We start from the raw sequence: 7,458 nt of genomic DNA, 5'->3' as shown, positions 1-7,458 counted from the left end.
CCCCATTCACCCCTCCGCGTTACGGTTATCCCAGGACATAATCGTCATTCCACAACGGGGCCCTCCTTGCCCGTGCGGGAAACGCCTGTCAATCTCTCGGCGCTCTTCTGGTTCACCACCCCGTTCACCTTCGTTTGAAGCGTCATCCCCCCACACCCCTGATAGGTCTACGGTCTAAGACATGCTGCGGCATACGATCAACCTCTACGTTGTTCGCGGAGTTCACCTTCGTGACAACCCCATGGCCCCACTCCGATGTGCATTTTGCATAATTGCATTACCCGGCTTGATCCAAACTTCCTCGCCAACACTAAACGAGGCCGTTGGGACTGAGTTTCCACACTCTGGTTCTACGGGTGCCTCATCAGGCTGCCTCCACTCATATGTCATAACCGACTTGTGCGGAATCGAGTCTTCGTGCTGCTCACGCCTGAGAGAGCAATTATAGTAATACACTGCTTTCAATGGTGAGATGTTCCCCCTCTCTGCCATAGCCGTGATAGTGCGATGATTTCTCTCGACTATCCCGTTTCCACTAGGCCTATATGTTGCCCTGAACATTGCGTTCACGTTCCAGTCCCGCAAGAACCCCACGAATTCCTCTGACCTAAAGACCGTGGCATTATCGAGCAGAACCTCCCCCACCGGCCCCCTCTCGTGGAACACTTGCCTCAACTCGTCAATGATGTGTTGAGCAGTTTCACCTCTCAACCGTCGCCAGATCACAAATCGACCAGGTCCACAATCCACCATGGTCAGGAATGGGACACCACGGTAGTGCGTAATGTCAATTCCCAGATCCCGCAAACCCCCAATTCTCCAACATCGTGGACTCCAGGAGCTGGGTCTATCCTACTACATCTCTCGCAGTTCTGCACTACCCGCTTCACCTGCTCCTTGGTGATCTGCGGATCCACCTTCTTTGCCAGGTACCATGACCTCTCGACGCCCACGTGGTGTTTATCGTGCAGTTGCTTCACTACGGACGCTGAGACACATGTAACCGAACTGTTGCACTCGTTGCCAGTCCTTATCCATGACCTGGGGACTGGTCAATTTATCGACCTTGTTGTCCCTCGACGCCAAAAGCCTAACGTCTTCTGCAAGTCCTAGCTCCTCAACCAAGGCCTTCAGCGTCATCAACCTCCGTTTGATCAAGCTCTCTGCAGCACCGCTCGTCTTGATCCTCCTTTCCTCCGACAGCATCATCTTGATCAACCTGCATACGGTTGCAGAGTCTGTCAGAACCACCATCCTCTGCAGCCCCCACTTGAACCCCAAATTAATCCCCTTTAGCACTGTCTCTAGCTCGGCCACGTTAATGTGATGAAAATCCCCACTTTTGCACATCCTCCACCAGCACGTCGCCAATTTCTACTATCAGTCCCATCGCGATTTTGCTTGAATCGCACCATACGACACCCTCTTTGGATCGGTCCACTTTCCACTTTCCTCCCACCTGTGCCACTTGCTTCACAATGTCCTCCATCACTGACGGTCCCCTGTCCCCAACATAGTAGTCCCAACCGGTTCCCTCGACCTGACGCTTCACAAAGCTGCAAGCCAGGCGTAGCCATCCAGCTACTGGGTAGTGCCCCACCAACTTCCCACAAATTGAGAACAGTTCCCGTCTACTCAGCTTTCTGTCCACCTTTGGTACCTCTGTGTTCCACCCGAACACCAGTGACCCGTTCTCATCCCTCGTCAACTTCAAACCGAGGGCCTACCCACCCTCCAACAGTACTGCGGGTTTAGCTTACAGCCCATTGACTCCAAGTGTAAAATTACATCCTCGGCGTTCACCATGGACACGTCCACCAGTATATCGTCGATATACAAGCTTGTGGCCTTTTGGATCTTCTGGGACTGGCTAAGCACTGCCTTCAGCACCTTTGTCACGATGTGAGGTGCAGAGTTCAATCCAAACCCCAACCTCGTCAAACAGTAGGTTCGGCCCTTGAATCGCACCAGTTGAAATTTCCAAAAGCTCTGGGCTCACCCAAATTTGCAGGTAGGCCGCCTTCAAATCCACGATTTGAGTCTCTCCACTAACCCTTCTCCACTCACGAAGAGTGTCCCCACAGACATCGATTAGCTCGTCCCCCGTGTGGCATTCCACCTGTTCGTTTGAGTTCCCGAAAGTCTAACACTGGCCTGACTTTGTTCTTCGTGGGTTGTTCCACAGCCAAAAGTGGGATAACTCCCCCTGCATCTCCTTCCCAAGGAACGAGGATCCCCTCCTTAATCCACTGCTCAACTTCTTGCTCAAATTTCTCCAGTCTTGCCCCGTCTAAGCCCCTGTCATAGAGTGCGACTCTACTTTTCAAATCCGGTGTCCCCTGGCCTGCCCTTTTCCAGAAATACTTGACCGTCCATACTTTACCATCGAACTTTGCATCGAAATCCTAATCATGAATGACCAGTTCTCCCCTTTGACATGTTTGTTCCCCTGCTGGCACCCCTACAACCAAACACGCCATCCGTTTTCTAAACTGGATCTTGTGTAGCCCCACTGTCACCCCATCCTAGCTGTCCAATTACATCCATGCCAATCAGCACATCTATGCCCTCGACTATGTGATCAATCACAGTTGCCCTCGTACTGACTTTTTCGCCATCTACCTCCATCTCAATCTGCGCCATCCACATGCATTCAACGGTTCTTCCATCAAATGCCGATGCTTGCACCGCATCTCTGGTCCATCTATCGACCAACCCAGCCCTGATCATGGTGTTCAAACACCCTGTGTCTATCAATGCGTGTCGACTGTGACCTTGCATGGTGACTGTGATCATTGGGACCCCTTTTACTCCTGTAACGCACACTGCATCACTCCCAGGCCTCGTGCTTCCTCCCCCATGACTACCTTTACCAGCATGCTTACAGTATGCCGCAATATGCCCTTCCCCACCACACCTGTAGCACACGAGTGACCTTTTCTTGCTTAACTTCTCTGGGCACTCTCTAGCAAAATGTCCCCCCTCACAAATGAAACACTTCACCTGCTGCATCATCCCCCGCCCCCCAGATTTTTTGTTTCCCCTTGCCTGATCTACCGCTGCTGCTGCAAGCCCCCCACCCACTACTGCTCCCTTGTTCGCTGCCAGGACCCTAGCTCTACCAATGTCTGCAACTGTCATCGACTCCACCCATACCACCTGTTGCAGTTCCAAGGCTATGCTGTCTGAAAAGCCGGTGACTAAAGCCAATTTCACCAGCTGCTCCAGCCCCTCTCCTGAAAACCCACAAGTCCTGCCTACCCTTCGCAACTCATTGGCGTATACGTCCACCGGTTCCCCGGTCCACCTCGTCTCACGTAGTTTTGCCAACCAACGAATTGGTTGTCGCAAAACACTTCCTTCAAGTTCTTCTTGATGAGCTTTACGCTCCCCTTCTCTTCTTCGCTCATCTCTAGATACACAGTTAGAGCTCCCCCCTAGAGGTACAATGGGATAAAACTGGCCATGTCTTCAGTGTGGGTCAGTTTTGCCATCAATTCCGCCTTCTGCAACCAAGCCTCAACGTCCCCCTCCCCAGCAAACGGTTTGAGCACATCAAACTTGATACTCGGGCCCATCGTCATTTTTGACATGCTTGTCATTACCGCAAAACCCTAGATCTGGACTACAGCAACTAGAATTAATAGACCTAAATCTAGGCCTAGCTTAGCCTAAGGTCTTAACGATCACGATCCCTCCTGGCCCCCACACCACACGTCAAATGAAAGCCGAAATAGTTTGTAATGTGAAGATAAGTGCTATCTAACCCCAGATTCTACTCGTTAGAGTCTATCTACGTTGTTTTCAATACTCACTGTTTCGAGCGGGGAACGATGTGTGTGGGTTATACAGGTCCGGAGCTCCATCCACTGCGTCGACCCACCAGTAGCATCGATCCCTGCTCAGCCTAGATTTAAGTCGTGGCTCAGAAGGCCGGTTCAACCTTCGTGTCTGTTTATATATCCCCCGTGCTCCCTTATTCTCTCACACTCACCAGGCTACACTGAGTTTGTTCACTTATTTCACGTGACTCAGGCTCGTCTAGATCTAGTAATCACAGCGAATTATAGACCACGGATCTAGATTTAGATCTAGGGTCTAGATTCAAAGTGGCTAGCCATACTTAAGTACTTATCTGAGGCACCTTTTGGTTTTGTCTGAAATACAAATACTTTAGGCTTTGCAAACTAAAAATTTCATTTTCAATTCAGCCATAAAAGTACAGCTAGCCTGACAGTCTAGTACGGCTAGCCTCCCAGTCTAGCCGTACTTATCTTAGGCCCTATTAACATTAGAAAACAGGAGGTTTAAATACCGTCATTAAGGCACCTGCTTTCGTATCAAATACAACTTTAGGTACTGCAAGCTAAAAAATTCATTTACAATTCAGTAGGCCATTTTTTATGGTCAGTCTAGCCATCATAAATTATTAAGAATAGGAAGTGGGTATCCTCACCCGCGGTGTGAAACAAGACCTGTTTTTCCTCATTTCGGAATATTGTCTATGGTAAGATTGAAGAATACAGGACCAGCGGACTGACTTTGCCTATGTCTCAACCATAGGAATTCATAATTTTCCCGTTTTTAATATCTCTCGATGGAGAATCTCAGACCGGTAGATCTATTCATTAAAATTTTGTCAGGGGGGAGACCCCCCCTGACCCCTTCCCCCTCTCCTCCACCCCAACCACCCTCCCCACTTACCCCACTTTCTCGCGCAATAATGTACGAGTGGTCCGGTATTCTTCAATCTTCCCCTGTCTATCGATGTGGATGATCAAATTGATTTTAAAAAGCCAAGAAAAAATTACGTTATATATAGATCTAGCACAAAAGTAAGCTAATTTGATCATCTACAAAGATGCTATGGCTATTTCACTTTTCGAATAGAGCCGAACTACACGAGTCACCATTTTGTTTTGCCCGGAAGTTCGCGCACTACTCTCTCTCTCTCCTTTTCTCTCTCTCTCTCTCCACTGCCCACAGACTTAATGGAACGTTTGTTCACAGCACAGAATTCTGCAATTCTGTTCACATTCACAGTGTAGAATTCTGTGGTTCAGGGGTGAACGCTACACTGGTTGGCCTAGGCTACGGTGAACGCACACCGGGTGAGAATAGCCAAAGGAAGTGGCTATCCTCACCCGGGGTGAGAATAAAAATACTATCGACCTCTCACTGCGGGTGAGACTTGCCACCATTCGCTATTCTCACCCGGTGTGAAGCAAGACCTGTTTTTCCTAATTTTGGAATACTTTCTATCAGTGTGGATGATCAAATGGATTATAAAAGCATAGAAAAAATTACGTTATATATAGCGAAAAGTAAGCTAATTTGATCGTCTACAAAGATGCTATGGCTATTTCACTTTTCGAATCGAGCCGATCTACGCGGGTCGCCTTTTTGTTTTGCCCGAAAGTTCTCGTAAGATCTACTCCTCGCTCTTCTCTCTCTCTGTCTCTTTCTGATTACTGTCTATCGGTGTGGACGATCAAATTGACCAAAATGTGAAAATAAAGTTAAAAAATGATGTTAAAACACAAAAGTAAATTAATTTGGTCGTCTACAAAGATGCTACGGCTATTTACCTTTTCGAATCGAGCCGAACTACGTGGGTCACCATTTTGTTTTTTTATCACAGTGTAGAATTCTGTGGTTCAGAGTGAACGCAAAATTGGTTGGCCTCGATCTAGGCTATAACAGTGAACGCACACAGCGTGAGAATAGCCAAAAGCAAAAGACTCGCCTGTGCTATTCTACCCCGGGGGGAGAATAGAGGTGGCCATAGCCAAAAGACTCGCCTGCGCTATTGAATAGAGGTGGCCTTCAGAATTTAAAGTAGGTTAGTAGGGCTAGCCCAACTCAGCCAGCTGTAGCAGTCTAAGTCTAGCCGTCATATTTATTAGTGTACAGCTAGCCTCTTCAATCTAGATTATCCAGATTGTAGATCTAGAATCTAGATTATCTAATCTAGATCTAGATTTAGATCTAGAATCTCTAGATAGATTAGTAGAGCCTACAGATTTAAAATCTTGCCTTCGGACAGCCTTCCTGCAGCCAATCATCAATAGTGACATAGATCTATATATATGATATAAATATAAGCCTTCGTTTCAGTTTCACCTCTCATGCCGATGCTAGAATACTAAACTAGATTCTAGATTTCTAGATCTATAATCTAGATCATTCTCTAGATCTACATTACTTCTGCTTATACCCCCCCCCCTCCCCCCACATAAAAACAAACTCGACTCACGTGAATTATAACATTGACATGCTGTCACTGTCATGGACCATGAAACACTGAACGATGTCGTTTACAACTTACATAACCACCACACTGCTGCATTGATGTTCCGGTTGTTTTGCTTTTTTGAAGCACAGTCACATGATCACCTATCACGTGACAAAAAGGCAATTTCTAACAACCATAATATAGGCTACAACAAGACAAGGGGGTTAAGTCAAAGAAAGGCGAGAGAAGAAAAAAAAGAATACATTTTTAAAAAAGCTGTTAAAGCCCAAGAAGAGGCAAAACAGAAACGACATGCGAGAATTATACCACATACAAAAAGACTATCTTGAGATTTTGGAAAATCATCAGAGGGACCAACAGAAAAGAAAGAAGACAAAAAAGGACACATGGGTGAGACACTTTCAAGAGATTCTAAAACAGACCACCCCCACCAAATAAATTCAATTTTGACAGAGTACAACCAATGGAGGAATTGAACATGAAAATGAAAAGAAGGCCTACCCGGTAATAAAAGTCAAGAGAAGATAGAACCGCTGCTTAAAACGATTGGAAGAGAAGGTTACAGATTTAACGAAATTCTTGAAAAAGAAAACTCGTCCTTGGAATGGAGAAAGGGAAATATAATAAAACTACCCAATAGGCCTAAAGGTGACTTACAAGACTGTAGCAAATGGAGAGGAATAGATATCGAGAACAGCAATATTTAAAAAAAATAAAAATATAGATGAGAGACTATAAGAGGGGAACAGGGCGGGTTTTTGACAAGGGAGAACATGTGCAGATCAACTGTTTGTTCTGAGAAATGTCATAGAACAAAATAAAGAATGGAATGTCCATTATCTTGAACTTTGTGGACTAAAAAAATGCATTTGACAGCAAAGACCGAGAGGCACCGTGGAAAACTCTTGCAATTTATGAAATCCCAAGACACAAAATAAACTGTATAAGATCGTCATATGGCAATGCAAGCTGTTGTGTCCAAGTTGAAGGAGAACTATCTACACCTTTTGAAGTAAATACTGGTGTTACACAAGGCTGTATATTAGCCTGTACTGTATGTTATCACCTGGACTTTTGGGAATTGTAAGGCATTGGATGGACAATGGCACTTATTATTATTAAGGAGATCTAAATTTTGCGGATGACATATCTGCCTTTACCACAGTACAAGAAATGCAATTTTCAAAAAAACAGACAAACGA

The 7,458-nt window shown here is 46.1% G+C and overlaps 1 protein-coding gene across 3 annotated transcripts in view; it reads right to left on the bottom strand.

Moving 5' to 3' along the window:
• The window catches only part of LOC101848341 (protein spinster homolog 1), a 40,145-nt gene extending 33,664 nt beyond the window's left edge, over positions 1-6,481 (bottom strand). Inside the window, exons 1-2 of one of the 3 annotated variants that reach the window (XM_005094539.3) lie at positions 6,257-6,337; positions 3,816-4,047 (exon numbers count right to left, since the gene is read on the bottom strand). The gene's annotated coding sequence lies outside the window, so the exon portion shown is untranslated. Of the gene's footprint in view, positions 1-3,815; positions 4,048-6,256 lie in introns of all 3 variants that reach the window. The other 2 variants (XM_035968801.1, XM_005094541.3) reach the window with 2 other exon arrangements.
• Positions 6,482-7,458: the final 977 nt, after the last annotated feature.

Source organism: Aplysia californica, unplaced genomic scaffold, assembly GCF_000002075.1.
Source record: "Aplysia californica isolate F4 #8 unplaced genomic scaffold, AplCal3.0 scaffold00084, whole genome shotgun sequence".
Classification (NCBI taxonomy): Eukaryota; Metazoa; Mollusca; class Gastropoda; order Aplysiida; family Aplysiidae; genus Aplysia; species Aplysia californica.
This window is presented reverse-complemented; position numbering and strand designations above follow the sequence as displayed.